The 19,112-nt window shown below is 36.2% G+C and overlaps 1 pseudogene; it reads left to right on the forward strand.

Moving 5' to 3' along the window:
- The window catches only part of LOC100470187, a 163,985-nt pseudogene extending 149,951 nt beyond the window's left edge, over positions 1–14,034 (forward strand).
- Positions 14,035–19,112: the final 5,078 nt, after the last annotated feature.

Here is a 19,112-nt window from a genome sequence, read left to right on the forward strand (position 1 = left end):
CACACACACACACACACACGCACACACCCCTACACCTTCATACCAACACAAATATCAACCACATGGATTGGCCCCCGTATAGCATATATTTCCCATTCTATCATAATCATAGAGCAAGATTCATAATATTTTTTATTCATACAAAAAAACTCTATATCACGTGGGGTAATAAGAAATATACAAGATCCATAGTGGTTATGGGGGTACATATGGAATAGTTGTATTATAACACGTATGCAGCACTTCACCAAAAATTTTATCATGAGATATTTCTATGTCTAGCCCCAAGGTCCCTTACGTGCCTTACTATGATTACTTCTCTGTCTCACAATAGCTTCCATAGCTTCATAGCTCTCTGGACCACAGTCCTATGCATCTTCCTTCCTTTATGGCCTCTCTATAGTATGTACCATTTCTTACTCATATGTTTTCTTCCTCCAAACATGCATCCTCAAGCCCTCTTTTAATAAAATCTTTAAGTTTGCAAAAGCTCCTCTGGCTACTAGTATTGACCTGTCATAGAAAACAGGTAAGGAATTATAAGTAGCATATTTCTGTGTTAAATATTCTTTTTCAATAACACAAAGGCAGATGAATAAGATTTTACTATACATGCAGATAAACTAATGGGTAAGGTAACAAGAGGTTCAGGGAGTTTATATTAGCAAGTCCTTGAAGTGCGTTTTTTTTTTCTCTCTCTCTCTCTTTCAATTTCTATATTTTCTCCAAATTTCCCCAATTGATTTGGTCATTTCCACCTAGATGTAGCTTCATAACATTCAATGGTAACTTGCCTAAAACTGAATTTACCTTCTACATCCAGTCAGCTCTCTTGATCAGCTCCCATTTATAACACTTCCATTTTCCTTAGTTATTCCAGCTTGAAAGCTGAAAATCTTTGGCTCACCCCTATTCTTTATTTTCTGTATCTAACTTATCACTGATTAATTATTCTTCCTAAATGTCTTGCAATATGAAGTCCTTTACATTTTCACAGTTTTGGGCTATTCAAAATCCTCTACACTTTCTGCCTGAGAATTATATACCCTATGAATGAGGGTACCACCCCCTAATGCTAATTCTTGCTGCCCATCATTGATAGATAAATCTTCCTAAAAGGTCACTTTCCTGGATGCCATTTCTCTGTTTAAAAATCTCCAGTGATTCCCCGATGCCTATTTGTTGAACGAGTAAGAGCAATTAGTATCATTAATTACTCTCCTATGACTGATTCAAACAAGCAAGGAATGGGAGTGGAAGTAGGTTTGGCTTATCACAGGCACCTTAAGGTATCAATATGATGCTAACATAATTAAGTGTCTTCTAGAAGTACTTAGCCAAACAAGAAGAAAAAAGAAAAAAAAGAGAAGTATGGGAAGGAGAAGGAGGAGGGAAGAGAAGAAAAAGAAGAGAGGGAGAAAAGATGGAGGAACAAGGGAGGGATAGAGAGGAAATGGATGAGAGGAATAAACTCACCTAAGGATAATGCATAATTTATTCTTTCCAGATTGCTTCCTTGCTTTCAACATCTGGATTTCTCCTTTCATGTAAGGCCAATTTCTTTAAAAAAAAAAAAAGTTTGTTCTAAGTCAAGGAAAAAAGTAAAACTCATGAAACTAAAGAAAAAGCACATGATTTGCCTTGATTTTTATGCTTTCCTAGAAGATATTAAACCAAGATAGCTCTCTATTCCAATTTTCCAATTTAGAAAAGGGAAATAGAAAAATATCTTTGTGGCTTTCTCTCATAAAAGTCAGAACATCCTGTATAATTTGAACCTTGCATGGCTCAGATCTGGCGCTTAACATTTTTCTTCTTTTAAGGTTTTTTTTTTCTGCCACCTTTGCTTATGTGTTGATTAGTATGCCAAAGAGAATATTGAGGCTAAGAAACAGTAGTCTATGTTTAAGGTGCTTTCCTGGCACAAGATAGAGAAAATAAACAACCTGAAAACTGTCAAGCAAGTTTCTCAATTACTCTATGCTTTTACAAGTGAATACAGAGGCAAAACTGAGAGAATGAAATAATGATCAAAGTATCCTTCAACCAAAAATAATTTTGTTTCAAAGAAGAAATAATAAGTAATAGCTGCTTCTAATTTTAATATCAAGCTTAGTTCTTTAAGTCACCCTGTAGAAAATCCATTGGGAAGTAGACCATAATGTGAAGGAGTTGAGTTAAGGTCTTTTAATTAAATTTAAAGATTTCTCTACCCATGGGAAAGGGCATAATTAGCTGTTTTCTAATGCATTTGACCTGAAGATGCTTGAATCAGCAGATAATTGAATGTATTAAAAGAAGTCGCAAATTCTAATTATGAGACTTAGTTGTTGGAGTAGGAGAAAAAAGAAGTGATTCATTATTTATTCAAGAGAGTTTATACAAATGTAGAAGGGGGTAGAGAAACAGGCAATTACCAAATGTCTCAGGCCCAAGACTTGCATCTTCACATGGTGACTCAGGAGGAGAATTGGGCAGCTCAGGACTTGAGTCTATTTTGTTATTTCCACACAAGATCTCAATCTGAATGCCAAATAAATCACCACTTATAGAGTGAAGTGCTCACAGCAGTAGAACGTACCAGCTGGACTGATGCCTGCATCACAGATTAACTTTCATATAATGGGCTTCGGTATGTTGCTATGATGTGTCTGAGGGCACATACATCCAAATCTGTAGGCTAACAAGCTGTGCTCAGATGGAGTCCTATTGAATAAGTACTTGGGTCATATGGTGCTTACAAAATTTGAGTTAAGGCATGGTCTCCTTTTAAAGGAAAACAAGTGTTATAAACTCCAAGTGGGAAATTATTTTATTATTATATTACTTAAATATTGATACATGTTAAAGCTATGAATTTACATATATATTCTTACACTTACTGATTTGGGTACAACTTGAAAAACAAAGCAGTCTATAAATACAAACAATGAACCGATAAAAGTCAAATTCACAGAATTTGATGTGATAGATAATACAGTTTTGCTAAAAATGAATCTCCATTCAAAACCCAGATATGGCATTGACTACCATGACACAGATTCCGTAGAGTTAGTGATGCCTAAACTACTGTGTGTCTCGTGGTGATCCAATTCTCCATCACTCTTCTTTATTTGAACGAATGAAAAACTGATCTTCCTATTTTATATGCCATGAGGGTATTTGGCTTTCGTTGGCATTAATAAATCATTTAAGTATTATGTCAACCTTTTATCTCTCTTGTTGGTCCTGTATAATTACTGTAGTAATATCACTCTGCATAAAACTAAACAGACATAAATTCAGAGGCTAAATCCAGTATATATAGAAGGTACTGTTTCATTTCTATGCATTCATTTATTCAACAAATAGTGCTTGCTCTGTATTAGCTACTACAAATGATGATGGTATGATGATGACAATGATGACAGTGGTGATGATGATGATTAGTATTGCACAATCCCTGGTCAAGAAAATAAAAAACCTTAAAATTAGGCGTTCAGTGATAAGTCATATATCCGAAGAGCTATAATTTCAAGGTAGGTTAAAGTCAGTAAAGAAGTGCATGAGTATGCGGGGCGCCAGGGTGTCTCAGTCGTTAACTGTCTGCCTTCGGCTCAGGTCATGATCCCAGGGTCCTGGGATCGAGCCCCGCATCGGGTCCCAGCTCAGCAGGAAGCCTGCTTCTTCCTCTCCTACTCCCCCTGCTGGTGTTCCCTCTCTCACTGTGTCTCTCTCCGTCAAATAAATAACATCTTAAAAAAAAAAAAGAAGAAGAAGAAGAAGAAGAAGAACATGAGTATGGTTAAGAAGTTTGAAAGTAGCAAAGCATATGTCATTGGAATGAGAACTATTACTCAAAATTAGAAGTGACTACAATAACAGTAACAATGATGATGATGATAATAATACATATATATATATGACTGACTGTCTATCAGTCACTGGTTAGTCATTATCTTATTTAATCTTCACAGCAACCTAATGAGATAGTTATTATTTTCATCATTTTATAGATAAGGTAATTGATACCCAAAATCACACAGCTAATAGTGATAAAAGTAGGATTTTAACACAGGCAGAATAATTCTAAAATGTGTTCCTATTTCTACATAAAACAGTTGGTATTTGAATTGAACATTTTTCATTATTAACAAGTATGAATTGAGCACATACAATATATTGAATGGCCTGGGATGCCAAGTTAGGTAGTTCACATAATGTGTTTAATAAATTATATGTCACATATGTATATATTATAAAAATCATTAATAATAAAATATAGTGTTATAAATTTAATAATAGTATGATGGTTAATTATATGTGTCAACTTGACTAGCTTACAGGGTACCCAGATATTGGTGAAATGATATTCTGAATGTTTCTGTGAGTTGAAGAACAAACTAAAAACTTGAAAGTCATCCAGTTTACCCATAAAAATATTTGCTAAGTTTCATTGCTGAGTTCCACTGTGGGAGTCTGGTAATCTGGGCCATATTTTCTAGACGAGAGAGTGAAATCGCTGCTACTGCCTGATGCTTTGCTTTCTTGCAAAATCCCACTGGTCCATCCCTAAAGATAATTACCATATTTGAAGGCTTGTTGCGCAGAAACCTAAAGAACTTGGGTGAGAATCTCTGAAAGGCAGACCTACATTCTTGAAGGTCTCTAGGACTGAGAAGACATATTGGAAAGACACTTAATACATATCCCGTGGGGGACATGCCTAGAGAAGAGGAAGAACAAGAATTAGTCTGAGTCTTTCTAATCCTGCAACCAAGTTTTGACCCAACTCAATTTCTTGTTGAATCGAGATGATCTGCTACTCATCCTGTCTGGAACACAGGACGGAGAAACCATCACAGTGCAATATAACATCCCCAGATTTTCTAAGGCTCTTTAGTACACAATGTCCAGCACACAATTTTTAAAAATTAGAAATGAGAAGAGACTAGGAAATATCATAGAAAAAGAAGACAAATAACATCATAAACAGACCCACATATGATCTAGATACTGCAGTTAACACACAAAGACTTAAAAATAGCTCTAATTTATATGTTCAAAAAAAGAGTGGGGCCCCTGGGTGGCTCAGTTGGTTAAGTGTCGGACTCTGATTTTGGCTCAGTTCATGATCCCAGGGTCCTGGGATCAAGCCCCATGTCAGGCTCCCTAGCAGGGAGCCTGCTTCTCCCTCTTCCTCTGCCCCTCCCCCTGCTTGTGCTCACTCTGTCTCCCAAATAAATAAACAAAATCTTTTAAAAAAGAAAGAGGACAAGTTGCACATAATAAATGAAAGGATCAAGGGTTTCAGCATAAAATTGGCACCTATAGAAATAATTGACTGGATACTATGGAACTTAAAAATCTTTAAATATATGTATCTGAAAGTAATAACTACATTAGATGGATTGAACAGCAGATTGGAGACAGCAGGATTAGTAAAATGAAAAACATTGTACAAGTAAAATAGACACATGGGAACATGCCAAACGCACTTATAGTTGGGAGTCCCAGAAGGAAAAAAGTGAAAGAATGAGGCAGAAACAATATTTGAAGAGACGATGGCTGAATATTTTCTAAACCTGATAAAAGACATCTACCTAAAGAATTCCAATGAGGAAAAACTCAATTCAAAGGAGGAAAAACACAAAGGAAACCACATCTAGGCACATCATAGTAACAATGCAGAGTATCAAGGACAAAAAGGAAGTCCTAAGAAGTGACAGGGATTTTTGAAAAACATTACTTATTACTTTTAAAGTAGTAACCATAAGAATGGCAACTAAATTCTCAACAGAACTGATGCACACCAGGAACAATAGAAAAACACTTCTGTTAAAAGAAAATAACTGCCAATTTAAAGTTCTATATGCAATGAAAAATTTCATTCAAACATGAAGGTAAAATAAAGCCATTTTTAAATGAAAATCCAAGAGATTCATTCTTTTCCTTTCTTTCTTTCTTTCTTTCTTTCTTTCTTTCTTTCTTTCTTTCTTTTGCTTTCTTCTAGACTCACACTAAAAAAAAATCTAAAAGGAAGTATTCAGGCAAATAAAAATTCATCCCAGTTGAAAACTTGACAAGGCAGAAGAGAAAGAAAAATATTATTGAGTCATTTTGAAGGAATAGTAACTATACAAAATTATAATGTCTTCTTTTGTTGAAACACATGTAGAACTAAAATACTAAACAAAAATTACTTAAAAGAGACAATAAATAGAGGTGAAAGATCCTGAGGTTCAAGCATTATCAGGTTTGGGATAAAATAATAATTCATATTAGACTTTAATAAGTCAAGAATGAATTATTATATCTTGGATATCTACCAATGTGATGTAAAACTAGTTTGTCAATAGACATGAAAATGCTGTTACCAGTTATTTCATAATTTTAATGCATTTGAGAAAGTATGAATGATAATGGGTATACCAGGGCCCAATCAGATGCCTATTGGGCCTTAGCTTATCAATTACATATTCAATTATACCTGAAAAGAATAAAATTTAAAAAGTCAAGGAAGTCTCAGTATATATCATTGGAAATTATCTCTAAAACATAAGGTGTAATGAGATTTTATGATGTATTTAGCAATCTGGGAACAAAAGCACATCTCATCCTTTCAACATAAAGTCACCTTTCAATACTCAACTTCCATGTGCATATTCAAGGATTCATAAAAAAGGAGAGTACTTCTAGTAGTCAGGATCCCAAATGCATAATGAAAATAATAAATATAAAATTTCATAAAAGGAAGTACGCCATGCTAGAATTATCAGGAAATCTTCAAGAAACAGGTGGAATCTAAAGTAGACCCTGAAATATGAAAAACGCATTTCATTTCTTGATAAAAATGTACTATGAAGAAGAGAACAAAATGTATCTCCTATAATCTTTGGCTAGAAGTGGAAAATGAAATCTAATAATAAAGATCTTAAAAATAATAGTCAAGACCTAAATTTGGATATTTACCTCACAGCAATATTAGTTCTTAGGAATGGGGAGCTGGACAGGATGAAGGACATAGGACTGAAGATAGCCTTGTTTGGAAGTGAGACCTTCTTAAAGTTTCCTCTCACTTTATACTTTGCCACAAGTAGAGGATCCAAGTTGGGAAATCTATATGGATCCTTTCTCCTGAGAAGCAAGAACAAGAGAACTGAATACCAATTCGCACAGTGATATGATTAAAAAAGTAAAAAAGAAACCATGCAGAATCCACCAAGTATCAGAGCCATGTCTTCACAAAATGGCTTTATTCTTATAAAATTTTGAGGGTTAATTATCTTAACCCAACCTCAGAGGTAAAAGTAGAATTATTTTAAGCAGTGATTACTTTATTTTTTCTAGTCTTGTCCTTAAAACACTATCACTATTCATTATAAATTGGCTCATGGTTCTAATATGTTGTTTTAACGTGCAATTTTTTGGTGTATTTATAAAAATTGTAAATGAGAAGCATGTGTTCTAACACCAGTCTCAGTTAACCATGGCTATAACCATATTCATTTACTTGAACCATGAATTTATTGTATAGTTATCACTATGCAACTGCTGATAATTTATCTAGATTGCAGACATAGTTTGTGTAGAGAAAATGATTATATTTGTTTGTTGGAAAACCCCCAACTATGAGGAAATAGCCATTGTCCTTAATAATACAATGCAAATGCTATGGCTAGATGTGCAGCATGGTGATATAAGTAAGTAGGTGATTACCCACCGCCCCCACAGCTTATATGACTGAGGAAATAAATCTAGAGGTAAGATGTACATCGCTGAATCGGATCCTCTAGGAAACATACAAGAACTCTAGCATAATTATGCAGTGAGACTTGGAGTGGCAGCTATGGAATAACTAGCACTTCCATTTTCAACATTTGGCTATCTTTAAACCTAACTTTCTCTTACACCAAATGTCTGAGAGTCTCTACAAAAATGTTTAGCATATTTTAAATACAGCAACTTTACAAATACTTGATAATTTTAACTAAATTATAAACTTCAGATATACTTTGTAACTCCATGAAAACAGTTTTGCTCCTCAAACAAATCCTATGTGGCTCCGAATCCCTAATTATATCTGGTTTTGTTTTAGATCTCAAACTAAATTTTTAAAAAACACTTTCATCGTGTTTGAAGTAAAATAATTAATGAAATTTATACAAACAGTAATCTCTGAGGTATTGCTAACCAATCACCAAGGACGGCACAAAAAATGTTTCTTAGAAGTTGCATGACAGCACATCATTCTAAATTTGGTTACTCCCAGAGAGTCAAAAGGAACATTATCAAAAGATATGGCTCAATGATTATGTAGCCTCAAGGAACTGAATAATTAAATTATGATTTAACCCAATAATATTATTGTCCTAATTTACTATATATTGTGCAGCTTCCTTTCTACATGGAAGATATAATGTGCATGAAACAAATCGGAAGCAGTATTCTCTAAAGCATGATGTCTCAGGCCTAAAAGCCCAATTCCTCCAAAATTCAGTACTTATTCTAATAAGGTAAATCCAATATGCTGACATCCCCCATTAAAAAAAAAAATCCTATAACTAAAGATCAATAACCACATATGATAAGTTACAGGATAGCAAAATAGTGCCAAGGTCAAATTATTATAGTAAGTTATGGATATTTTTAATATCAATACTCTTGGTTTTTTTGCTAGCCTTGCACATTATTGAATGATTGTTTTATGGCTACTGTATTAACCCTAAATGTCCTGAAAAATCTTTAAGAATTGGCACTTAGAACTTAACCAGTGATACCTGGAATATGAGACAAACATAGTGTTACCAGAGAAATGGGGCTCAAATATCAGGGGAACCAACAGTAAAACTAAGTTCATATTGAACCAATGAGCAGCTCCTGTAGGGTTTATATGTTGCTCCTACCCAAGCCCAGGATTGTCCCTAAAGTCTACATGGGAAAGAGTAAAGGACACCCAATTGCCAAAGTCAGAGGAGTGTCCCCAAGAGAATTTAGGCATTTGCAGGAACCAAATCTGTCAGTTCTCCAAACTTTGAACTGATCCCATCTTCACCACTTAGCCTGATATGCTTCACTGTGCTCAGTCCTTAGGTGAGAGTAACAAGAAGTTGTAACTGCATAATAGAAACAAAACTATTAATTATGAATGAAGATTCATAGCCTCACCTTCCTCTTGGAGGAAAAATCCTGGCATTACCTACTTGGAATTTCCTTCTCTGATTTTAATCATAGAGGTGAAAGAATATTAAGAAGAAATGTTAAGATGTGGTCCATATATACAATGGAATATTGCTCAGCCATCAGAAAGAATGATTACCCAACATTTCCAGGAACATGAACAGGACTGGAGGAGATTATGCTAAGTGAAATAAGTCAAGCAGAGAAAGACAATTATCATATGGTTTCACTTATTTGTGGAACATAAGGAATAGCAGGGAGATCGGTAGGAGAAGGAAGGGAAGAAGAAAGGGAGAGTAAACAGAAGGGGGCATGAACCACAAGAGACTATGGACTCCAGGAAACAAACTGAGGGTTTCAGAGGGGAGGGGCGTGGAGGGATGGGCTAGCCCAGTGATGGGTATTAAGGAGGGCACGTATTGCATGGAGAACTGAGTGTTATACTCAAACAATGAATCATGGAACACTACATCAAAAACTAATGGTATACTGTATGGTGACTAATATAACATTTAAAAAAGGAAAGAATATTAAGAATGTGAGTGATAAAAAGGTTTTGGAGACTTTGAGCAGTTTGAAAAACATAGAATAAAGGAAGGAATGGCGTATGGAGATGAAGGATTGGATATTCTTTCAAGTTCTGCAGGAGAGGAAGCAAGAAGTGACTGCTGGAACTGTATGAAATTACTTTTGGTCCCTTGACTGTGCTTCCTTAAATGTGACACCTCACCAGGACTGGAATTTTCAGGCATAGCCCACATCATTAGCAAAACAATGGGTGACAAAGACAGGAGCAGAGCCTGAATGTACCCCTGACCAACAACCACAGGACTGGGTGGAGCCTATGAGAACAACAGGGGAGAAATAGGTTGGCTGGAGAATAGAACAAATACAACTGAAGAAAAATTCAAGATGATGACCAGTATTCAGAAATCGTTCAGTTTTACATTTGGAGTGGGACAATAATCATGCAAAATTTTTATACATTTTTCCCCTTTTATATATCACTGAAATCATGTTGTACCATAAAATTAACACATAGTTTAATGTAGCTTTTTCCTTGCAAAGCTGTTATTAAATCAGTGGTGAATCATAATCTACTGTAAACTCCATAATATAAGAGAACTATTTTGTATCATTATCATTATTATTAACTCTATCCAGCACAAACTACTGTACACTATTGTGCACAAAGCTGTAACATAATAAATGCTCAATAAATGTTTATTGAATGATCAGTAGTGTCTCAAAGTTGAAGAAAGTGATCAAATAGAAAATAACAGATATTTTTTCCTAGAAATTTTTCACTTTAATGTGTGCCACATGGGGTAAACCTATTATAAATGTTACTGCATGTAATCCTCTCAGTACTCCCGCATTATGGATATTTTTATGTTAATATCACAGGTGAGGGAACTGCATCTCAGAGAGGTTAAGAAACTTGGTGAAAGTTCCAAATTCGGAAGGAGATGGCACTGCTTTCAAACCCATGTCGAGGGACTCAAAAATACAAAGCCTTACCATTATACTATGTTGTTTCAAGAGAAGAATTCAGTAGCCAAATTGAATGAAAATTCAAAGGAGCAGAGAAACAGAAGCAGAATCCAAGAACAGGGTCTGAGTGGAAGGGTTATGGTTGGAGTCAGAGCAATAAGGAAAGCTAAGGGATCACATGAGGGCCTGTCCCTGTCTTGAGCTAAATACCAGATGAAATGGACCCCTGACTACTAAGAAAATCTGCTTTGTCAGCACCATTCTTTAACCATATAATACTCATTCTAGATTCCTCATGAGGAATGCACAATACTACTGCCCCAAGTTTCAGATCTGTGTAACCCACCAACTTGAACTTACTATATAGTATAATTTAAGGCATTCATTTTCCAAATAATAACTTATTGATCCAATGACCAAAATAAGTTTCCAAAAGTGCTTAAAGTACTCCAAAGGAGTAATTTGTTATAGTGGAGGAAATTAGACCTTCCTTCTAAATCAGTGTGACTTACAGACATACGTACATACTTTGCATTTACATTACATGAGCTAAAAGTGTCATGTTGCAGTTCACAGATGCCATGTACATAAAGGGAATTGACGCCAATCAAATCCTGCTAATGTACAATAAGCATAGAATAGCCAAGAGGACAATGGCCCATATTCAGTAGCCCCCTAGCCATTTGTAAAGAGGCACCAACTACAGTGGTAAGAAGTGATACCACTTCCTGTCTGCACACTGTTCTGTTCTGCAGTTTCATGCAGCCCATGGAGCCTCTCCTTATAAACTATGAGCCTTCTTTCTCCTGGCTACAGTGCATTCTAGAGTTGATAACAAATTGCAGCTGTCCACTAGCTTATTACATCTTCTCAATGACCAAAGCAAATTCATACTCCTGTAAATGTGCCTTTTCCTTGGTAGAAGTTGAAATTAGTTACACATAGTTAATCATACCATAGTGTCACCTCTACAGTCAGAAACTGTCATTAAGTCTCTCCTTAGCCCGCCCTAAACTCAGTAATCCCAATGGGTTCAGTGTTTCCCAATCAACCCTCTAATCATTTTCATTTTTATTCTCATTTCCTCTGGACCCTATCCAAATTCTCTATATCCCAGATCAATAATAGGATTGAAATTAATCTCACCACAATAGCAGTTAAGACTAAAACCACATGACCTATATTGGCAGAATCACTTCATATTTCCAATGCTTGCCTTTTAGAGTTTGATGTGAAATGCGTTGTTAACTTTACTTCGTAACCTAGGCCTTGCTCAACTCTGTTTATAGAATCTGAATCACACCAACTCATATTCAAGTTCTACTTACTGCCCCCAAATGGTGTTCTGGATATTACTTATTTTTTCCTGAGTGAATGATACTGAACATAGCAATTAGAGTATTAAGCTTAATAATTTATCCAATTTCTAATGACATTTTAATTTTAATTTCTATAGGATCCTAGTCTAAGTTATACTGTCCACATTGAAGTATGTTTATATATATAATATATATACCTATATAAACTATTATAATCCTTTAACAAAGAATTTCTAAGAGTAGCCAGTCATAGAATCATGTAATCTTAGAGGTAGAAGAACATTATGTCAGATTCCGTTCCTTCAGAGGCACCAGATTAGTTATCTTGATTTCCATGAAAGGGTTTTCAAAACATTCTGTGGTCTTGTAGTATACATTCCATCCCACTTTCAAGAATGTGAATTCCAATGAGCTTGACATAGATACTAAAATAAGGAAATAAGAAAAAATGCAGTCAAAGATTATTCAAAAGATGCATCAAAGACTTCATCGTGGAATTGGTGACAGAGGAAATAATTATGAATTATAAATTATAATTATATAATTATAAATTCCCTAAATAAAACTGCCAACACTAAGAATATGATTAAATACTTCTACTAGAATCAGCCATTTTTAACTTAATTAACAGAGGGAAATAAATCCTCCATATATAATTTTAGTGTAGCCTTTTTTGCAATGAGTTTGCTGCCAGAACACAGGTATCATGAAAACTGCTGAATCTAAACCAAAATAGGGAAAGAAAAGACTCATATTAACACCAACATCATTAGACATGTAGAACCAGGCAAGTCTACCACAATGGCCATCTGATCTACAAATGTGGGAAGACTGAAAAAAGAACCATTGAAAAATTTGAGAAGGAGGCTGCTGACATGGGAGAGGGCTCCTTCAACTATGCCTGGGTCCTGGATAAGCTGAAAGCTGAATGTGAGCCTGGGATCACCACTGATAACTCCATGTGGAAATTTGAGACCAGAAACCAACATAACATAATAAAAATTATTTAAAAAAAAAGAAAGTATTATGTTTCTATCACTGATGCGCCAAGATACAGGTACTTCATCAAAAACACGACTTTAGGCACAACTCAGGCTGTGCCTAAAATTTTTGCCCTGATTGTTGTTGCTGGTGTTGGTGAATTTGAAGCGGGTATATCCAAAAATGGTCAAACCTATAAGCAGGATTCCACTGGGCCACTCTTCAGTCACAGAGATATCAAGGAAATCATGAAGGAAGTCAGCGCCCACATTAAGAAAACTGGCTGCAACCCAGACACAGTAGCCTTTCTGCCAATTTCTGGTTGGTATGGTGACATCATGCTGGAGCCAAGTACAAACATGCTTTGGTTCAGGGGATGGAAAGTCACCAGTAAAGATAGCAATGCCAGTGGGACAACGCTGCTTGAAGCTCTGCCACCAATTCATCCAACTGAGAAGCCTTGGGTTTGTTCTTCTCGGATGTCTACAAAATTGGTGGTGGTGGTACTGTCTCTGTGAGACTGTATTCTCAAACATGACTTTACGGTCGTTTTTGTTACCGTCAATGTTACAACTGAAGAAAAGTCTGTTGAAATGCACCGTGAAGTTGAAGCGCTTCCTCAGGACAGTGTGGACTTCAGTGTCAACAATGTGTGTGTCAAAGACGCTCATGATTGCAGTTGGATGATGATAACAAAAATAACCCGCGTATGAAAGTAGCTGACTTCGCTGCTCAGGTGATTACCCTGAACCACCCACACCCAATCAGTGCTGGCTATGCACCTGTGCTGGATTGTCACACAGCTCCCATGCTTGCAAAGTTGGCTGAGCTGACGAAGATGGATCACCGTTCTGCTGAGAAGCTGGAAGACAGCCTCAAATTTTTGAAATCTGGTGGTGCTGTGGTTGATACACTTCTTGGAAAGCTTATGTGTTGAGAGCTTCTCTGTCTATCCTCCTCTGGCTTATTTGGCTGTTTGTTATTTCAAATGGACCGTTGCTGTGGGGGTCATCAAATCAGTGTGGACAGGAAGGTTGCTGGAGCTGGTAAGGTCATCACGTCTTCCCATAAAACTCAGTAGGCTAAATGAATATTATCTCTAATAACTGCTACCCCAGTCTTAATCAGCGGTGGAAGGCCTAGAACTGCTTGTCTCAACTGGCCAATTAAGTTTAATGGTAAAATCTGGTTAATGATAAAAATGCAATGTAAAACCTTCAGAGGGAAAAGAGGATGTTTTATGTATCATGTTTTTTTTTTCCTGTGGCAGTTTCAAGTTACTAGTTCTTAAAATCAGTACTTTTTAATGGAAACAATTTGATCGAAAATCTGTCACAGAATTTTGAGACCTATTAAAATAAAGTTTAATAAGAAAAAATTTTAGTGTAAAAACAAAATACAAAACTATACATATAAGATCATCCCCCAAAATCAAAAGAAAATGAAGTTAGATAGATACCTGGGTAAATATATACACATAAAGAAATGTAGAAATATAGCCGAAGGTAATCAATCAATAACAGTATTGTCTCTTGATAATTACAGGTGATTTTTATTTGTTTCTTTTTTTTTCCCTAAAATTCCCTATTTTCCCACTTGTGTGTGTGGTCTTTTTATTTTTTTATTTTATTGTACTTATTTATATGTTTACTTATTTATTTTGAGCATAATTAATAAACAATCTTACATAAGTTTCAGATGTACAATTTAGTGACTTGACAAGTAAATACATTATGCTATGTTCACAAGTGTAGCTGTACATCACTATTACAGTGTTATTAACTGTATTCTTTATGCTGTGCCTTTTATTCCCCTGACTTATTGGTTACATAACTGGAGGCCTGTATCTCCTTCTGCCCTTCACCCATTTTGCTCAACCTCCACCCCACTCCCCTCTGGGCACCTTTAATTTGTTCTCTGTATTTATAGGTGTGAGTCTACTTTTTGTGTGTTTATTCATTTGTTGTTGTTGTTGTTTTAGATTCCACTGCATCTGTATTACATCTTTAACTTGAAATTAAACTACTTTTATTTTAGAATTTTGTAAATCCACAAATCTGCAATATTAATCATTAGTCTTCTTTTTGCATTCTTTAGCCTGTTTGCTTATAAACCAAGGTATTTAATTCCATAGTTAACCTGAATCACTAATTTAAAATAATAAAATAAAAGCACCCTCCACTCCTTAAATTGTTATTTCTCCATGGGTGACACCAAAATAATATCTGGGCCACAAGAAAAGACAAAAAGACCTATAGAAAATCTTGAAAATATGAGGAAGGTGAGTTGGTTCAGGGATGGAAGAGTCTAGTTGTAAAACAGAAAGTCCAACAAAACTTCTGCACAATTCAGATTTCAAAGTAAAGGGTACATAAAAATCACAGGGATTACAGTGGAGAAACCTGAAAAACACTATCTGAGTCAATTGAGCAATATCAATATCAATAGTAGTAAGTCATGTTGATAGCACATACTCTTGATATAATGTGATGAAAGTGGTACTCTATTTACCTCTTTGGTCTTTTTCCCCCAAACCCATAACCTCAGCCTAATAATGAGAAAAACATCATACAAATCCCAGTTGAGGGACATCAAAATACCTGACTAGTACTCCTCAAAACTGTCAAAGGCATCAAAAATGAGAAAAGTCTGAGAAACTGTCACAACCAGGAGGAACCTAAGGAAACATGATGGCTAAATGTAATGTGGTATTCTGTATGGGATCTACAACACTAGAACAGAGAAAGGATAGCAAGTAAGAAAATAAGTAAATAAAAATAAATAAGAAAGGAATGTAGTATGGAATTTAGTTAATCATAACGATCGATGTTGGTTCATTAGCTATATAATAGGTACCATGATATAAGATGTTAATAATAGAGAAAACTGGACATGGGGTGTATCAGAAGTTTCTATATTATCTTCATGTCTTTTCTGTAAATCTAAATCTACTCTAAAAATGGAAATTTGGTTTCAACCTTGTACACACATACGAAGGAAACTTGTATGCACAGTGTATCCACCAGTGCTGACACCATTGCCACCCCTCCTCAACTCTAAACTCTTGAAACAAGGATACTGTTTTATCGACCTTTGTATTTCCTACAACTAAAACATATCTTTTATATGATTTCAGGATAAATGTCCACAAAATTGAAAGACAAGAAGATCCAATGTCTGGGGTCCTGCCGACTGCACGGTAAGAAAACAAAAGTTTATGTCAAGATGCACTTTTTCCACTCCTAGCAATTATTGCAGAATTTAATCTTACTTTGAGAGAATGACTCATACTAGTGGGCTGAAACTGAAAGAAAGAAAAATGAACACAGGATAGCAGCCTCGGCACTAAGGACAACATAGGAATCTCCTAGAACCTATAGGCGTCTTCATTTACAAAATTACCTAACAACATCATTGCTTCATGCTTGAAAGTCAAAACAGGGAGACTATATCAAAGAAGAAAATGCATAAGACCTGCATTTTGAAGGTTGTTCTGAGAATTAGATGAGAAAAATACATGGGAACACTGTTTGAAAAGCACCACACAAATAGCAGTTCTTAAATTTCCTCAGGTGTGGAGCACCTGAAAGTCATAGCGCTCCTTGGAGAATCACAATGAATGCTAATGTGCTGAACTGCATTAGAGGAACCATTTTATTTATTTATTTATTTATTTTTTAATTTTATTTTATTATATTATGTTAATCACCATACAGTACATCACCAGATTCCGATGTAAAGTTTGATGCTTCATTAGTTGCGTATAACACCCAGTGCACCATGCAATACGTGCCCTCCTTACTACCCATCACCAGTCTATCCCATTCCCCCACCCCCTCCCCTCTGAAGTCTTCAGTTTGTTTCTCATAGTCCATAGTCTCTCATGTTTCATTCCCCCTTCTGATTACCCCCCTTTTCTTTATCCCTTTCTTCCCCTACCGATCATCCTAGTTCTTATGTTCCATAGATGAGAGAAATCATATGATAATTGTCTTTCTCTGCTTGACTTATTTCACTTAGCATTATCTCCTCCAGTGCCGTCCATGTTGCAGCAAATGTTGAGAATTCGTTCTTTCTGATAGCTGAGTAATATTCCATTGTATATATGGACCACAGCTTCTTAATCCAGTCATCTGTTGAAGGGCATCTCGGCTCCTTCCATGATTTGGCTATTGTGGACAATGCAGCTATGAACATTGGGGTGCATATGGCCCTTCTCTTTACTACGTCTGTATCTTTGGGGTAAACACCCAGTAGTGCAATGGCTGGGTCATAGGGTAGTTCAATTTTTAACTTTTTAAGGGACCTCCACACTGTTTTCCAGAGTGGCTGTACCAACTTGCATTCCCACCAACAATGTAGGAGGGATCCCCTTTCTCCACATCCTCTCCAACAATTGTTGTTTCTTGCCTTGTCTATCTTCCAGTCTAACTGGCGTAAGGTGGTATCTCAGTGTGGTTTTGATTTGAATTTCCCTGATGGCTAATGATTTTGAACATAGAGGAACCATTTTAATGGCAGAAAGTATAAGAATGTAACGCAGAATGAGATCACGACTATAAGTACACGCTATGCACACAAACATGCACAAACACGAACTATTAGGCACACCTTAATTGGGCCTTAATGATTTCTCCCATTATTATTCATCTGGTATTTTCTTTCCTTTTCCTGTATCTGCTTGTTAACTGTACGTCTTCCACACTAAACTAGAAGCCAGCACATATGTCTTGTTTATATCCTAGAGTTTGGCACACAATAGACATTCATTTATTCAACACATGTTTCTGGAGAACTTTCTAGAAGTTGTGAAATACAGTAAAAGACCAAGATTGCTGTTCTCCTGGTACTGACATGGTGATTCTAATAGTCAAATGCTAGGAGGTAATAGATGTGATGTGGAGAAAGGAGAGTAGAGTAAGAGGGGATGGGAGGTGGAAACAGATAGCAGTATTAAGCAAGGTGGTTGCACTGAGAAGATGAGATTTGAGCAAGAACTTTAAAGAAGTAATGGTTGCAGCCAAGCAGATATCTGGCAATGAAGCGTCCCAGACAGAAACACAGCACACTGGTTCTAGGGTTTGAGTTTACCTGGCGTGTTCAAAAAACAGCCAGCAGGCGGGGTGCATGGAGCAGCGTGAATGAGAGGAAGGGGTGGGAAAGTCAGGGAGGGCCAGGCCACATGGGTTATAGGATCTTATAGAGACTTGTGCTTTAATCTGTAGTGAGGTGGGGAACCATTGCCAAGTTTTTAGCAAGAGTCACACCATCTGATGTACATTTTCGAAGGCTCACTCTGGCTGCATTGTGGAGAATAGACTATGTAGTAGCAAAGGCAGAAGGAAACAGACGTCTTGTTAGGTGACTGCCATAATTGGTGGCTCACCAAAGCAGTAGGCCGTGATGAAAATTAGTTGAATGCTGGCTACATCAAAGTGGAATCAATAGGATTTTATGGTGGATTCAACAAATAGTTTAAATAGATTAATACTGGCCAATAATCATTTGTAGGCAAACATTATCAGGTGCCAAAGTCTTAAGAAATATTTAGGTACAAAGAAGTTTAAAATAAAACCGTATCTGCCACATTAACATTATGTCTATTACACTTCTACTATTTTGACAATGACTAATTATTGGCCTTTAGCCTTAGAATATTGGCACCCAGCTTGCAGATTCTGAGGGCTTTTTAGAGACAGAGTTTGAGAACCACTAAGCTGCACAAAAGTGAGGAATGACGATGCTGATATTGAAATTACCTTTCACGGGTCCTGTAGGAGGCATCTGATCTGTTAAAAAGAATGACGTCATCTGATTGCAACCCAGCGTTGGGGAGTGCCTCTGGAGCCAGGCAGGTGGAAAGGCTCACAGTGCCGAGTCCTGGATCTGATTCTGCTTACCAATCGATACCACTTTCTGGTGCTCATTATTTTGATAAAGATATTAGCAAAGCAACAGTAAAAATTAAAGTGCTCCATAATCCTCAGCACCCACCATTAACTTCTGAAATATTATTGCACGTTAGCTTTTACTGTTACTTTACTGAAGCACTTACTGAGAGGCAGGGGAAGCCAAAAAAAAAAAAAAATCTGCTGCTCTTAGTAAAGGGGAGGATGATTGCCTCTGCAAATTGTGACAATCTCTTCCCCAGAGCAACAG

This window comes from Ailuropoda melanoleuca, chromosome 5 (genome assembly GCF_002007445.2).
Source record: "Ailuropoda melanoleuca isolate Jingjing chromosome 5, ASM200744v2, whole genome shotgun sequence".
In the NCBI taxonomy this organism is placed as follows: Eukaryota; Metazoa; Chordata; class Mammalia; order Carnivora; family Ursidae; genus Ailuropoda; species Ailuropoda melanoleuca.